The sequence below is a fragment of the Mauremys reevesii genome, linkage group 23 (assembly GCF_016161935.1).
Source record: "Mauremys reevesii isolate NIE-2019 linkage group 23, ASM1616193v1, whole genome shotgun sequence".
Lineage (NCBI taxonomy): Eukaryota > Metazoa > Chordata > Testudines > Geoemydidae > Mauremys > Mauremys reevesii.
The window spans coordinates 23,599,305-23,616,558 of record NC_052645.1 but is presented as its reverse complement, the minus strand read 5'-3'; the positions used below and the strand labels follow the sequence as shown (position 1 = coordinate 23,616,558).

The 17,254-nt window shown below is 51.1% G+C and overlaps 1 long non-coding RNA gene across 1 annotated transcript; it reads right to left on the bottom strand.

The window, feature by feature from the left end:
* Nucleotides 1-3,108: 3,108 nt before the first annotated feature.
* Nucleotides 3,109-5,977, bottom strand: LOC120389299. Its single transcript, XR_005590859.1, has 2 exons — nt 5,417-5,977; nt 3,109-3,942 (listed from the first exon to the last, which is right to left on the bottom strand). It is a non-coding gene; the product is annotated as an uncharacterized LOC120389299 (long non-coding RNA).
* Nucleotides 5,978-17,254: the final 11,277 nt, after the last annotated feature.

The following is a 17,254-nucleotide window of genomic DNA, read 5'->3' as shown; positions in this document are numbered from 1 at the left end:
GTGTGGCCACGCAAGGTAATGCACAGAGTAGTTCCTGCATGGAGCAACAGTGACATCAGGTGGCCACGCAGGGTAATGCACAGAGCATTTATCTCAGAGGAACAGTGACACCATGTGGCCACGCAGGGTAATCCACAGAGCAGTTCCTGCATGGAGCTACAGTGACACCGTGTGGCCACGCAGGGTAATGCTCAGAACAGTTCCTGCATGGAGCAACAGTGACATCGTGTGGCCACGAAGGGTAATGCACAGAGCAGTTCCTGCATGCAGCTACAGTGACGCCATGTGGCCATGAAAGGTAATGCACAGAGCATTTCTCACGGAGGACTAGTGACACCGTGTGGCCACGAAGGGTAATGCACAGAGCATTTCTTTCAGAGGACCATTGACACCGTGTGGCCACGTAGGGTAATGCACAGAACAGTTCCTATACAGAGCAACAGTGACGCCATGTGGCCACGCAGGGTAATGCACAGAGCATTTCTCATGGAGGAATAGTGATACCATGTGGCCACGAAAGGTAATGCACAGAGCATTTCCTTCATGGAGCTACAGTGACACCATGTGCCCACGCAGGGTAATGGTGTCACTGTTCCTCTGACATAAATGCTCTGTGCAATACCCTGCGTGGCCACACGGTGTCACTGTTGCTCCATGCAGAAACTGCTCTGTGCAATACCCTGCGTGGCCACACAGTGTCACTGTTGCTCCATGCAGAAACTACTCTGTGCAATACCCTGCGTGGCCACACGGTGTCACTGTTGCTCCATGCAGGAACTGCTCTGCGCATTACCCCACATGGCCACAGTGTCACTGTAGCTCCATGCAGGAACTGCTCTGTGCATTACCCCACATGGCCACACGTCTCACTAGTTATTTCCATCATGGAGCCACAGAGACACTAGGTCAGGGGTCAGCAACCTCCAGCAGCCACATGCCAAAGACGTCACGGGAGCCGATTTTCAATGGCACACGGCTGCCTGCCGGGACTCCAGGGTGCCATTAAAAATCCTGCCAGCGCAGCAAGCCGCAGGGTCCGCACTCCCGGGCTAGAGCACCGGGCCTAGCGCAGCAAGCCCCCAGCCCCTCCCCCGGATCCCTGCCTCCCACACAGAGCTCTGGGTCCAGGGCTGCGTGCTCCTGTGGGGCAGCGTTTGGATCTGCAGGGAGGCAAAGACGCTCCCCACTGATCCAGAGCCCTGCCCCCGTGCATGCAGCACTCTGAGGGGCAGGGTTGTGCCTCCATGGGGCAGCATAGGCTGGCGCTGCTTGGCAGCTCAGGGTAAGGGGATCTGGGGCGGGGGGGTTTTGGTATGGGGGGGGGGCTGTCTGGGGACTGGGAGCTGGGTTGGTTGGATCGGGGGTGGGATCCTGGGGAGGTGGCTAGGGGTGGGGGACTCTGGAGGCAGCAGACAGGGAACGGGGGGTGGATGGGGCATGGGAATTCCGGGGTCTGTCAGGGAGTGGGGGGTGGATAGGGGTCAGGGGACAGTTAGGGTGGGGGTCTCTGGAGGAGGTGGTCGGGGACAAGGGCTGGGGGTTGGATGAGTCAGGAGGGGTTGTCAGGAGGCGGGGTGTGGAGGGGGTTGCAGCAGGCAGGGAGCAGGGGGAGGGGTGTACAGGTCGGGAGTGCTGGGGGTCGGGTCGGGGGTGGGGAGTGGTTGGATGGGGGCGTGGGAGTCCAGGGGTCTGTCTCGGGGTGCGGATAAGGGTTGGGGCAGTCAGGGGACAGGTAGGGGGTAGGCTCCTAGGGGGGCAGTCAGGGGACAAGAACAGGGAGGCTTAGATAGGGGATAGGGTTCTGGGGAGCAGTTAGGGGCAGGGGTCCCAGGAGGGGGTAGTTGGGGACAAGGAGCAGAGGGGTTGGAGGTTCTGAGGGGCAGTCACCCAGGCCCTCTGCCCTGAGCCCTGACACCCCCACACACACACAGGCCCCTGCCTGAGCCCTGTACCTCCCTCTTACACACCCAGCCCTCTGTTGACTCCTTCACCCCCCCCCGACCCCAGCCCTGACTGTGGCACCCCCACACATACCCAGCCCCTCCGCCCTGACACCTGCACTCCCCTCACATGGCCCCAGTCCTCTGCCCTGACTCTTGCACCCCTGCATCCCACCCCGAGCACCAAGCGGGGCTCCTGCACCCCACTCACATTCCCACCTGCCCCTCACACCAAATGGGAGCTGCCCAGGTAAGTGCCCCCACCCAGACCTCCTGCCCCAACCTGAGCCCCCTCCCTCATTCTAGCTCCTGGGCCAGACCCTTCAGCCCCAGCCCTGTGCTCCGTCCTCCCACCCTCAGCTCAGTGCAGAGAGCAAGAGAATGGGCCAGAACCAGGGAGAAGGTAGCTACCCTCTGTCTGTGGGCAGGGCCCCGCACAGGCTGCTGGTGGCCTAGTGGAACAGAACCCCAGACCAGCAGCGGGTTGAGCAGGCCAGCGGTGTAAGATCAACATTTTAATTTAATTTTAAATGAAGCTACTTAAACATTTTGAAAACCTTGTTTATTTTACAATACAACACTAGTTATATAATATATAGACATAGAAACTAAAGAGACCTTCTGAAAAACATTAAGGTTTCGCGTGCCAGTAATAAATTTTAGAGTGAATAAATGAAGGCTCAGCACACCACTTGTGAAAGGTTGCCATCCCCGATATAGACAATAACGCTATCTCACTCCAGTGTCTTCCTATTTTGCTTTTTTGATCTTTGAATCACAGCTATAGCAATAGACAAGACCTGAGCTAACATTTACCCTTCTATCTCTAACAATGCAGGCTGCATTTCAAACCTCTAATTCCTTTACAGATCTTCCTAACCAGTCCTTAAAGTTTGGCCACAGGTCAAGGTCAGTTTGTGAGTTAATTAACTCTTGCTGGCCACATCACCTTACAATGAGATATTACATTACACGCAGATCACCACAAGGTCTCTGTGGCTTTGAGCTCCTTAGGACCTAGCCTTTAGAATGCTCTTTGCCACTGACCAATCCCTGTGAGAAGGGTGCAGGTCTCCCCTTTCTAGCTCCTCTTGGGCTGCTGGCACTTGCTGGGCAATGAGACTACGCTCTCCTGAGGGAACGGAGGTCTCTCCTTTACAGCGCTTTTCTCTCTGCCCCATTCGAACGCCCCTGGCTTAAGGACCACCCTGTAAGGAAGGTTTGGGTCTCCTTTGCCAAGCAAATTAAACCACAGGTCACTTTGACATGCCCGGCAAAATGACTGCCCTGTAACGAGGCTGTAACGTCTTATCCCTCGCACGCTTAAACTAGGGGAGCCTTTTTGTGCCTGTGGCTGAGCGACACCCCACCCCTTGAGAAGGCTTGAGCTTCTGTTTCTCTTAGTGACAGGAAATTCCCCCACAATTATTTCTACTGGACTTTGAGATTTGAAGTGAAATCTTACTTGCGACCTATCCAGGTCAGATGCAACATAGTGTGGCGAAGGGGCAGCTGTAAGGGGATGGTGGAAGCCATGGGAAAATTCGCCCCTTTTCTCAAAAAAGCCAAGAAATGGCCCAACCATGCAAATGTCACACCGTCTAGAAATGAACAGGTGAGGTGGGGGGCTCCTTTCACACCCTCACTTCCACCTCATCCTTCCGCAAGTCCTTTTGCCCTGCCCAATTTACACCGCTCAACCAACCACAACTTTGACCCTTTGTTTTCTTGTGCACAAGAAAGACACCGTCGCACTGATGAGTGTTCAACTGTAGAGATTCGGACAGCTCCCTCAGCTGTGTCCAAATTCCAGGCCTTGTCTCTCTTTGGAGATAGACAGAGGAGATTCCTAGGGCTACGTCCGAAGGGATTGATGTGGCGGTCCTTTCTGAAATGTGTTGATGTTCAGGTGTTGTAATCACATGCGGTGGTATTCGGAGCCAGCACGTGGGTGCACCTAACCCTACTAACAGGACTGCGTCACAAGGAAGAGGGGTCCTTTCTGGTAAAAAAAAAAAAAAAAGACTACCTTCTCCCTGGTTTCTGGTTAGGGAGCACAAAGTTATTTTCTTGGTGAGGTAGGAAGGTAAGTCTGGAAGGGTGTCGCTGAGAGATGGAGGATTGATCGGAAAGGAGACACTCAGCAGGATCCCTCCCTTACCTGTTCATTTCCAGATCTTTTCACATTGGGGACTTCCCGCCCCACCCACACCGAGTAAAAAAGAAGGAGGAGTATTTTACTAAAGAAAGGGTGACCGTCCTGTAATCAGGGTTCAGGCCCCTTTTCTCCTCTCTGCATTGGCCCTCTTAATGGCACCCAACATAGTCACTCTGCAGAGCAGATTCTGGGCCCTCCCCAGCCACAGAGCCCCGTACCCAAGGAGGAAGCACACGGCCTGTGAAGAAAACTACAGCAAGTACAGATGAGGAACAGCCAGTTATGCAGAAACCCGAGGACTATTCATGTCTCCTTAGAAGGATGTCCAGGCTTCTCAGATCCACTTCTGCATATTCTCCTCCGGCGAGGGCTCCTGGACAATTCCTCTGCAAACTAATAAAGCCAAGCAAGGACCATCATTACACAGAGCTCTATGAATGTCCTCATCCCTGCCTCCCTCTCCCATTCCATCTATATCCGCCAGACTCAATGAACAGAGACTGAGTCAACATCCACAGACACTGCCTCACTCTGGCGCCCACTATCCTGCATGATTTTCATCCCCTCCTACTTGTTCATAGCTCCCGAGACCAAGCCTGTGGGGATGCACACCTAACACTCCTGCCCCTGTTCTATGAAGGGACGGCACAAGGAGAGGCAAGGACAGAGACAGAGAGAGAGAGAAAAAGAGTGTTGGCCAACACACTAGAGAAGAGAGAGAGAAACACAGGAGAAAGGCAAGTAACTCACCATCTGGAGTCATCCTCCTGGATCCAACCTTCTCCTGCGGAGGACACACTGCTTGTGAACAGAGCAATGACAAGCCCCTGAAAATGGGGACCTTGTCTCCCCAGCTAGTCAGGAAACTCTTCTGACAAACCAGCCCCAGCTAACAGGGTGTCTGTACCTGGAGTCAGATTGGCTGATAACAGAACCCTCAGCAAAACAGACACTTCTCACTGACAGTGGCATCTGCTTGGCTCCCAAATGAACGGCTCTTGCCTGGCATGAACAATGCTCAGAGGCTCGCTGCTCTCACTCACTTTCCATTGCATGAGGGCAGTAGACTCTGACATGTGACTTATTTTTCCTTGGTACTAAACCCAGCAGAGGAGAAAAACAAACAAATTAGCATCTCCATCTGCAATGTCACGTAGTCTCTTCATCTCCCATATCCCACGGCTCCGCCATCAAACCATCTTCTATTACTACTATACATCTGCAACTAGAAGGGATCCATTGTAACTGCACCCAAAATAGTCACTTTGCTCAGGGGACTCCTGTCCCTTCCCAGCCTTAATACCACTGTGCCCGGTACCCAAGGAGGAAGCACAAGGCCTGTGAAGTAAACTACAGCGAGTACAGATAAGGAATTGAAAGCACTGACCGCTTACTCACAGCCAGGTGTTCAGAAGGCAGAAAGCTGAGGACTGTTCCTGTCTGGTTAGAACCATGTCCAAGCTGCTCAGATCCACCTCTGCCAGTTTCTCCTCCGGCTCAAGCTCCTGGACAATTCCTCTGGAAATGCAGCTGCAAAAGCCAAGCATGCGCCATCTCTACACACAGTTCTAATGGTGCTTGAAATGTTGCCCTCAATCCTGCCTCCCTCTTCCACCCATCTACATCAGCCCCACTTGAACAGAGACCGATTCAACACTGACAGTCACTGCTCCACTCTCGCACCCACTACCCCGCATGGTTTTCGTCCCCTCCTACTACTCCAGGGCTTTCAAGACCTAACCTGTGGAGATGCACACCTCACAGGCCTGCCTGTGTCCTAAGAAGGGAGATGGCACAAGGAAAGGACAGGACAGATTAAGAGAGAGTGTTGGCCAACACACTAAAGAGACAGAGAGAAAATAGAAACATGGGAGGAAGGCAGGCAAGCAACTTGTCACCTGGAGTCATCCTCCTGGATCCAACCTTCCGCTGCAGAGGACACACCTGTACTGGCCAGAGGACTGAGCAGCCCCTGAAAATAGGGACCTTGTCTCCCTTGTAACCACAGCAGAGCCTTCACCTAACAAGACACTTATCTCACTGACAGTGGTCCTTGCTCCACTCCCAGCTGGATGGCTCTTCCCTGGCATCAACAATGCTTAGAATCTCCCAGCTCTCGCTCCCTTTCCATGGCATGTGCGGAGTGGACTCTGACTCTGCACTTGGTACTAAACCCAGCACTAGGGGGAAAAACAAATCAGTTAGCATCTCAGTCTGCAACGTGCATAGGTTCTTCTTCTCGCATCTACCACACCTCAGGGCTCCGCCCTCAACCCTCCTCCCATTACAGCTTTAGCACTACAACTAAAAAGCAGCCCACTGCACCTACATCCAAGATACTCACTTTGCACAGAAGACTTGTGCCTTTGCTTCGTCTGAATCCCACAGAGCACCATGTCCAATGAAGAAATTCAGAGCCTCTGAACAAAACCGACCAGTACAGATGAGGATTCCAAGCACTGACCGCTTACTCACAGCCAGTTGTGCGGGAGGCAGAAATCTGAGGACCTTTCATGTCTGCTTAGAAGGATGTCCAGGCTCCTCAGGTCGCGTCTGCCACTTTCTCCTTCAGCTGCTGCTCCTGGACAATTCCTCTGCAAGCGCAGGAAATGGCGAAGCAAGAGCCATCACTACACAAAATTCAATTGGTGCAGGTAATCTTGCCCTCATCCCTGCCTATCTACATCAGGCCCACTTGAAGAGAGTCTGTCAAGATCTAAAGTCACCCCTCCACTCTAGCACCCACTCGATGCATGATTTTCGTCCCCTCCTACTTGTTCATAGCTCCCGAGACCTAGCCTGAGGATGCACACATAGCACTCCTGCCCGTGCCCTATGAAGGGAGACAGCCGAGAGAGAGAGAGAGAGAGAGAGAGAGAGTGTGTGTTGGCCAACACAGTAGAGTAGAAGACAGAGAGAAACAGAGGAGGAAGGCAAGCAACTCACCACCTGGAGTCATCCCTCATGGATCTAACCTTCTCCTGCCGAGGACACACCGATCCTGGCCAGAGAAATCAGCCCCTGAAAATGGGGACCGTGTCTCCCTCAAAACCACAGCTAGTCAGGAACCTTTTCTTACAAACCCACTCCACCTAACGGGGTGTCTCTACCTGTAGCCAGGTGGGCCGTGAGCAGAACCCTCAGCAAAACAGATACTTATCTCAGTGATAGTAGCAGCTGTTCTGCTCCCAGATGGACGGCTCCTGCCTGGCACCAACAATGCTCGCATTCTCGTCACTCTCACTCATAAGGGCAGTAGACTTTGACATGTGATGTCTTTTTCCTTGGTACTAAAACCAGGGGATAAAACAAGTAAGCTACCGTCTCAGTCAGAAATGTCTCTTAGGCTCTTCTTTTCCCCTCTCACGCACGGGGTTCCGCCTCTACCCTTACACCTTTAGGACTAAAAGTACAAAGCACCTCTTACAACAACACCCAACAGAGTCACTCTGCACAGCAGACTCTGGCCCCTCACCCTTAATCCCACAGAGCCCTGTACCCAACAAGAAACCACACGGTCAATAAAGAATACTACAGTGAGTACAGATGACTGAGTTCAAAGCACTGAGCCCTTACTCACAGCCAGTTATGCAGAAGGCAGAAACCTGAGGACTATTCTTGTTTCCTTAGAAGGATGTCCAGGCTGCTCAGGTCCACTTCTGACATTCTCATCCAGCTGGGGCTCCTGGACGATTCCTCTGCAAACTAATAAAGCCAAGCAAGAACTGTCACTACACAGAGCTCTATGAATGCACTCATCCCTGCCTCCCTCTCCCATCTCATCTACATCAGCCCGACTAGATGAACAGAGACTGAGTCAACACTGACGGTCACCGCTCCACTCTAGCGCCCACTACCCTGCATGATTTTCATCCCCTCCTACTTCATAGCTCCTGAGACACAGCCTGTGGGGATGAACACCTAGCACTCCTGCCCGTGTCCTATGAAAGGAGACAGCACAAGGAGAGGCAAGGACAGAGACAGATTGTTGGCCAACACACTAGAGAAGAGAGAGAGAGAGAAACACAGAAAAAGTCAAGAAACTGATATGGGCCGTGAGCAGAACCCTCAGCAAAACAGACATTTATCTCACTGACAGTGGCGTCTGCTCGACCCCCACATTGACGGCTGTTGCCTGGCATGAACAATGCTCACAGGCTCGCTGCTCTCACTCACTTTCCATCGCATGAGGACAGTAGACTCTGATGTGTGACTGCTGGGTTTAGTACCAAGGAAGTAAAAGGAAGAAAAAAATATAATTACCATCTCCGTCTGCAATGTCACGTAGTCTCTTCATTTCACATCTCCCGTATCCCACAGCTCCGCCCTCAACCCATCTCCCATTACTACTTTACAGCTGCAACTAGAAGGGACCCATTTTAACTGCACCCAAAATAGTCACTTTGCTCAGGAGACTCTTGTCCCTTCCCCAGCCTTAATCCCAAAGAGCCTCGTACCCAACGAGGAAGCACCTGACCTATGAAGGAAACAAGAGTGAGTACAGATAAGGAATTGAAAACACTGACTTCTTACTCATAGCCAGTTATCCAGAATGTAGAAAGCTGAGGACTGTTCATGTCTCCTTAGAAGGATGTCCAGGCAGTTCAGGTCCACTTCTGACAGCTTCTTCTCCAGCTGAGACTCCTGCACAATTCCGCTGCAAACTAATAAAGGCAAGCAAGAACTATCACTACACCAGTGGTTCTCAACCTTTTGTACTGATGATCCCTTTTACATAGAAGGCTTCTGAGTGTGACCCTCCCCTTATAAATTAAAAACACTTTTTGTATATTCAACACCATTATAAATGCTGGAAGCAAAGTGATGTTTAGTATGGAGGATGACATTTCAGAACCCCCCAAATAACAACCTTGCAGCCCCCTGACGGGACCTAAACCCCAGTTTGAGAACTTCTGCACTACATAGAGCCCAATTAAGCCCCTCTTCCCTGCGTCGCTTTCGATCTGTCTTAGCCCCACAACACCAACAGTCATCGCTCCAGTCTACTTTCGACTGCCCCGCATGATTTTCGTCCCCTCCTACTTCTTTATGGCTCCCAAGACATAACCTGTGGGGGTGCACACCTAGCTCGCCTGCCGATATCCTAAGAAGGGAGACAGCACAAGGAAAAGCAAGGACAGATTGAGAAAGAGTGTTGGCCAACACACTAGAGGAGAGAGAGAGAAACACGAGGAAAGGCAAGCAATTCACCACTTGGACTCATTCTCCTAGATGCAACCTTCTGCTGCGTAGGACACACTGCTCCTGGCCAGAAAACTGAGCAGCCCTAAAAATGGGAATCTTCTCTCTCTCTCAAAACCACAGCTAGGCAGGAACCTTTTCTTACAAACACAGCCTCAGCAAACGGGGCATCCCTTTCAGGAGCAAGGTGGGCCGTGAGCAGAGCAATCACCAAAACAGACACTTATCTCATTGACAGTGATGACTCTTCCATTCCCAGTTGGACGGCTTTTTCAAGGCATCAATAATTCTCGCAGTCCCATCACTCTCGCTCACTTTCCATCGTATGGGGGCAGTAGACTCTGACTTGTCACTTCTTTTCCCTTGGTACTAAATCCAGCGGAAAAACAAGTCAGTCACCATCTCAATTGGCAATGTTGGGTAGCCGCTTCTTTTTGCCTCTCCCACATGGTGGGGTTCTGCCTGAACCCTCCTCCCATCACGCCTTTATGACTACAAGTAGAAAGCACCCCTTGCGACAACACCTGAAATAGTCACTCTGCACAGATGACTCTGGTCAGACACACCAAGCCTGTGGGGAAAACACACAGAAATTGTGCTTCTTTTTGCCTTGTAACTTATTGCTTCTTGTAGCTTTTTGCTTCCAGCAAGCACGGACAAGGAGGAGCAAAGGGGACGGCTAGTTGAGGGCACAGCGGGCCCACCACAGTCCCAGACTGCACGCCAGGGGAGATCTAGTCATTGAGTGTTGGGGTTCTTAGGGATTGGCTTGTTTTGGCCTTGTTTTCAAATGGGTTTATCTTGATTTTTGGCTTATTGTCAAAGTCAGGTGCTTATTTCCCCAGTGAAAGTTAGCAATTGTGACTCTGGTCCTTTCCCAGCCTTAATCCCAAAGAGCCCCACACCCAACAAGGAAGCAAACAAAGTGTGAAGAAAATCACAGAAAGTACAGATGAGAATTCCAAGCACTGACCACTTACCCACAGCCAGTTATGCACGAGGCACAAAGCTGAGGACGGTTCATGTCTCCTTAGAAGAATGTCCAGGCTCCTCAGGCCCACGTCTGCCAATTTCTCCTCCGGCTGCTGCTCCTGGACAATTCCTCTACAAGTGCAGCAAATAAGCCAACCAAGAGCCCTCACTACAAAAATTCAATTGGTGCGTGAAATCTTGCCCTCATCCCTGCCTCCCACATCAGCCCCACTAGAGCAGAGACTCAGTCAACACCCACAGTCACCGCTTCACTCTAGCGCCCACTGCCCTGCATCATTTCGGTCCCCTACTTGTTCATAGCTCACAAGACCTAGCCTGTGGGGATGCATACCTAACACACCTGCCCGTGTCCTCTGAAGGAAGACAGCACAAGAAGAGGCAAGGACAGAGAGTGAGAGACAGACAGAGAGTGTGTGTTGGCCAACACATTAGAGGAGAGAGAGAGAAAAACGTGGGAGGGAGTCAAGAAACTCACCAGCTGGAGTCATCCCCCTGAATCTAATATGCTGCGGAGGACACACTGGTCCTGGCCAGAGACATGAGCAGCCCCTGAAAATGGGGACATCGTCTCCTTGTAACCACAACTAGTCAGGAACCTTTTCTTACAAACCCAGCCCCAGCTAGCAGGCGTCCCTACGAGAGCAAGATGGGCCTTGAGCAGGCGATCACCAAAGAAGACACTTATCTCATTGAGAGTGGTGGCGGTTCCGCTCCCAGATGGGCGCCTTCTGCGTCACATCAACAACGCTTGCAGACTCATCGCTCTTGCTCTCTTTCCATTGCACGAGGGCAGTAGACTCTGGCCTGTGACTTCTTTTCTCTTGCTACTAAACCCAGCACAAGGGGGAAAAACAAATCAGTTACCCTTTCAGTCAGCAACTTTGGGTAGGCTCTTATTTTCCTCTGCAAACTAATAAAGTCAAGTAAGTACCATCACTACACACAGCACTACTGGTGCATTTAATCTTGCCCTCATCCCTGCTTCCCTCTCCCATCCCATCTACATCCGCTTGACTCGATGAACAGAGACTGAGTCAACATCCACAGACACCGCTCCACTCTAGCGCCCAATACCCTGCATGATTTTCATCTCCTCCTATTTGTTCATAGCTCCCGAGATCTAGCCTGTGGGGATGCACACCTAGCACTCCTATCCATGTCCTATGAAGGGAGACAGCACAAGAAGAAGCAAGGACAGAGAGTGAGAGACAGACAGACAGAGTGTGTGTTGGCCAACACATTAGAGAGAGAGAGAGAGAGAGAGAGAACATGGGAGAGTCTAGAAACTCAAGAGCTGGAGTCTTCCCCCTGGATCGAACCTTCTGCTGCAGAGGACACACCCCTCCTGGCCAGAGAAATGACCAGCCCCTGAAAATGGGGACCTTGTCTCCTTCATAACCACTAGTTAGGAACCTTTTCTTACAAACCCAGACCTTGCTAATGGGGTGTCCCTACCAGGAGCTGAGCTGTGAGCAGAGCAATCACCAAACCAGACACTTCTTAGTGACAATGGCCTCTGCTCGGCTCCCAGATGGACGGCTCTTGCCTGGCATGAACAATGCTCACAGGCTCGCTGCTCTCACTCACTGTCCATCGCATGAGGGCAGTAGACTCCGACGTGTGACTTCTTTTTCCTTGGTACTAAACCCAGCAGAGGGGAGAAAAGCAAAAAAAGAAAACAGCATCTCCGTCTGCAATGTCACGTAGTCTCTTCATTTACAGCTCCTCTATCCCACGGTTCTGCCCTCAACCCATCTCCCATCACTACTTTACACCTGCAACTAGAAGGGACCCATTGTAACCCAAAATAGTCACTTTGCTCAGGAGACTCTTGGCCCTTCCCCCACCTTAATGCCAAAGAGCCTCATGCCCAACGAGGAAGCACACGGCATGTGAAGAAAAGTACAGCAAGAACAGATGAGGAATTCAAAGCACCGACAGCTAACTCACAGCCAGTTATGTGGGAAGCAGAAAGCCGAGGACTGTTCGTGTCTGCTCAGAAGGATGTTCAGTTTCCTCATGTCCACATCTGCCAACCTCTCCTCCGGCTACGGCTCCTGGGAAATTCCTCTGGAAATGGATCTGCAAAAGCCAAGCATGAGCCATCACTACACACATCTCCACTGATGCTTGAAATCTTGCCCTCATCTCTGCCTCCCTCTTCCAGCCCATCTACATCTGCCAAACTTGATGAACAGAGACCAAGTTAACACTGACAGTCACCCCTCCACTCCCGCTACCTTGCACAATTTTCGTCCCCTCCTACTTCATCATGGCCCCCGAGACCTACCCTGTGGGGATGCACACCAAGCACACGTGCTCGTGTCGTACGAAGGGAGACAGCACAAGGAAAAGCAAGGACAGAAAGAGAAAGGATGTGTGTTGGCCAACGTACTGGAGAAGAGAGAGACAGAAAAAAAAAACACAGGAGGAAGGCAAGCAACTCGCCACCTGGAATCAACCTCCTGGATCCAACTTTTTCTGCAGAGGACACAGCGCTTGTGAACAAAGAAATGAGCAGCCCCTGAAAATGGGGACCTTGTCTCCTTCAGAACCACACCTAGTCAGGAATATTTTGTTACAAACCCAGTCCCAGCTAATGGGGCATTTGTATCTGGATTCAGGTGGGCAGTGAGCAGAGCAATCACCAAAACAGATACTTATCTCATTGACAGTGGCGGCTGCTCCGCTCCCAGCTGGACGGCTCTTGCCTGGCATCCAAAATGCTTGCAATCTCGTCGCTCTCACTCGCTTTCCGTAACGTGAGGTGAGCCGACGCTGACCCTCCACTTCTTTTCTCTTGGTCCTGAACCCAGCACAAGGGGTGGAGGAGAAACAAACAGTTAGCATCTCAGTTGGCAACATCACATAAGTTCTTCTCCCATTTACCGCACCCCAGACCTCCACCCATAACCCTTCTTCCGTTACACCTTCAGGACCACAACTAGAAAGCAGCCTGTTGCACCTACACTCAAAACAGCCACTCTGCACAGGAGACTTGTGCCTTTCCCTCCTCTTAACCCCACAGAGCCATGTACCCGACCAGGAACAAAACTGGAGCGAGAACAGATGAGGAATTCGAAGCACCGACCGCTTACTCACAGCCAGAAAGCTGAGGACTGTTAATCTGTGCTTAGAACGATGTCCAGGCTGCCCAGGTCCGCGTCTACTAGTTTCTCCTCCTGCTGCTGCTCCCCGATGATTTCTCTGCAAGTGCAGCAAATAAGCCAAGCAAGAGCCATCGCTACACAAAATACAATTGATGCGTGAAATCTTGCCCTCATCCCTGCCTCCCTCTCCCATCCCATCCACATCAGCCCCACTAGAGCAGAGACTCAGTCAACACCCACAGTCACCGCTCCACTCTAGTGCCCACTGTCCTGCATCTTTTCGGTCCCCTACTTGTTCATAGCTCACAAGACCTAGCCTGTGGGGATGCACACCTAACACACCTGCCCGTGTCCTATGAAGGGAGACAGCACAAGGAGAGGCAAGGACAGAGAAAAAGAGAGAGAGACAGTGTGTGTTGGCCAACACATTAGAGGAGAGAGAAAGAAAAATGTGGGATGGAGTCAAGAAACTCAACAGCTGGAGTCATCCTCCTCAATCCAACCTTCTGCTGCATAGGACACACTGTTTGTGGATAGAGAAAAGACCAGCCCCTGAAAATGGGGACCTTGTCTCCCTCATAACCACAGCAGGTCAGGAATCTTTTCCTACAAACCGAGCCCCAGCTAATGACTAGTCTCAGCCTGGAGGCAGATGGGCCGTTACCGGAGTCCTCCCCAAACCAGACACTTATCTCACTGATGGTGTGGCTGCTCCACTCCCAGATCGATGGCATCGCCATAGGCTGGCATCGACAACACTTGTGGTCTCCGGCTCTTGGTGCTTTCCATCTCACAACGGGTGGGCTCTTACCCTTCACTTCTTTCTCCGTGGTACTAAGCACAAGAGAAGAGGGAAAAACAGAAGTTATCATCGGAATCTGCAGTGTTGTGTATGTGGTTGTTCTCCCATCTCCCATTACACCTTTATAGCTCCATGGAGTCATGAAGAATCCCCTAGCTACCACCTGAGCTGGAACAAGAGCTGTACCAGGGAAAGAATTGTGCCCAAGCCTGGATGGGGTCCAGTCCGAGGAAAAAACTTACTGAAGCATCTCTGAGGGTGAGATTATCTATGTTCAGTTTGATTAGACAAGATTTGTGCTTTTTAATTCGCTTGGTGACTCACTTTGTTCTGTCTGTTACTATTTGGAACCACTTAAATCCTACTTTCCGTATTAATAAGTAAAAGTGATTTTATCAATTAACCCAGAGTTAACCTGGAGGGCAAACAGCTGTGCATCTCTCTCTATCAGTGTTACAGAGGATGAACTATGTTTGAGTTTACTCCGTATAAGCTTTATGCAGGGTACAACGGATTTATTTGTGTTTGTACACCATTGGGAGTTGGGCATCTGAGTGCTAAAGACAAGCACACTTCTGTGAGCTGTTTTCAGGTCAACCTGCAGCTTTGGGGCAAGTAATTCAGACCCTGGGTCTATGTTGGAGCAGATGGGAGTATCTGGCTCAGCAAGAGGGTGCTAGAGTCCTGAGCCAGCAGGGCAAGCAGGGGCAGAGGTAGACTTGGCACATCAGTGGGCCGCCCCCGGGGGTGTCTGTGATCAACCCATCACAGGGGCCATCACTGCCCAAAGTTCTATTGGTGTGTGAGGCGCGCCCTCCTCTCCCACCCACCGTACATCAGCCCCACTTGATGAACAGAGTCAGAGTCAACTCCACAGTCACCCCCACCACTACCAATGGAGGATCTAGTACCCATCATGCTTCTCTTCCCCTCCCAATGCCCCAGTGGGATGCAGGCTCTCAGCCCTAGACTGTGAGCATCCACCATTGCCCATGTTCTATGCAAGGAGACAAGGAGAGAGACAGAAAGAGAGCGCGCACATGTTGGCCAACATATGAGAGCAGAGATACACGTACAGGAAGGAGGCAAACTCAGCACCTGTAGTCACCTTCCTGGCTCTCCACAAAGAGAGTTATCGCACTTTGGGAAGACTCCATAGCACCTGACAATTCCTTGAGAGGGCACAAAGAATTCCCCCAAGCTTATCGTGCCCCCGTGAGATGCTGAGGCTTTTCCTCAGGGCCCTCCCCATACTCACAAATTCTCTCCACTGACAAGAGTATTTGCAGCCCTCCCTCAATACTGAACTTCAGCAAGTTTCCATTTGCTCTTACTCTGCAGATCATTGTCCGGCTTCCATCCCTAGGGATGGGCTCTGGAGTGGCTGCTCCTTCTTTGGTCTCTGCCACAGGTTGGCGATCTCTCATCTGACCAATCTCAGTACGACTGAAAAGAGAGAGAGAACACTTGTAAGCTAGGTCACCATTTGTGCATGGAAGAACAACGGAGACACACGTCACTGGCTGATGCTCCCTCCTTTATTCTTCTTCAGCTTACCCAGGGCCTAAAACACTCACCACTCCTAAGGAGCTACAGCCCTCTAGGAAAGGGACAATCCCAGACCACTGCCAGCCACAGGCAGAGCTGGACCTTCCCAGGACCCATCCATGGATAGGAGAAGCATCTCTCTGCTCTCCACGAGGCACCTCACTATGCAGATACTGGATAGAAATATCATTTCACAAAAACACGCACCTGCTCCTCCAACATTACAAGAGCGCTCCTCGGCTCCACTGCAAGCGAAACAGCTAGATTGTGCAGGTCCGCTTCCTGCAGATGCTCCGCTGCCCTCTGCAAGAACAGCAAACCACCTATGGAAGAGCCATCACTGCCAAAAACACTACAGGTGCACAAGACCTTCCAGTACCTGCCTCCTCTCACACACACTTCCCCGCATTATTTTCGTCCTCTCCTACTTCGCCATGCTTCCCGAGACCTGGCCTCTGGGGATACACAGCTAACTCACCTGCCTGTGTGCAATGAAGTGAAACAGCAGAAAAAGAGGCAAGGACAGACTGACAGAGTGTGTTGGCCAACACTAGAGAAGAGAGAGAGAGAAATACGGGAGGAAGGCAAGCAACTCGCCACCTGGAACCTACCTTTTCTGCAGAGGACACATCGCTTGTCAGCAGAGAAATGAGCAGACCCTGAAAATGGGGACCCAGTCTCCCTCATAACCACAGCTAGTCATGAACATTTTGTTACAAACCCAGGCCCAACTAACAAGACGTCCCTACCTGGAGCCAGATGGGCCATGAGCAGAGCTCTCACCAGAACAGACACTTATCTCACTGACAGAAGTAGCTGCTCCGCTCCCAGATGCATGCCTAATGCTTGATTTTGACAATGCTCGTGGTCTCATCACTCTCGCTCACTTTCCATCGCATGAGGACAGTAGACTCTGACCGTGACTTCTTTTTCCTTGGTACTAATCTCAGCAGAGGGAGGGAAACAAAAAAAAAAATTAGCATCTCCAACTGCAATGTCACGTAGTCTCTTCATTTCACGTCTCCCGTATCCCAGCCCTCAACCCATCTCCCTTTACTACTTTACAATTGCAACTGGAAGGCACCCATTGTAAAGGCACCCATAAAACATAAGAATGGCCAAACTGGCTTAGACCAAAAGATCCATCAGCCCAGTATCCTGGCCATTGCCAGGTACCCCAGAGGGAATTAACCCAACGGGTAATTATCAAGTGATCTCTCTCCTGCCATCCATCTCCACCCTCTGAAAAACAAAGGCTAGGGACATCATTCCTTACCCATCCTGGCTAATAGCCATTAATGGACCTAACCTCTATGAATTTATCCAGTTCTCTTTTAAACCCTGTTATAGTCCTGGCCTTCACGAGTTCCACAGGTTGACTGTGCGCTGCGTGAAGAAGAACTTCCTTTTATTTATTTTAAACCTGCTGCCCATTAATTTCATTTGGTGGCTAGTTCTTATATTATAGGAAGTAAATATATTTTTCCTTATTCACTTTTTC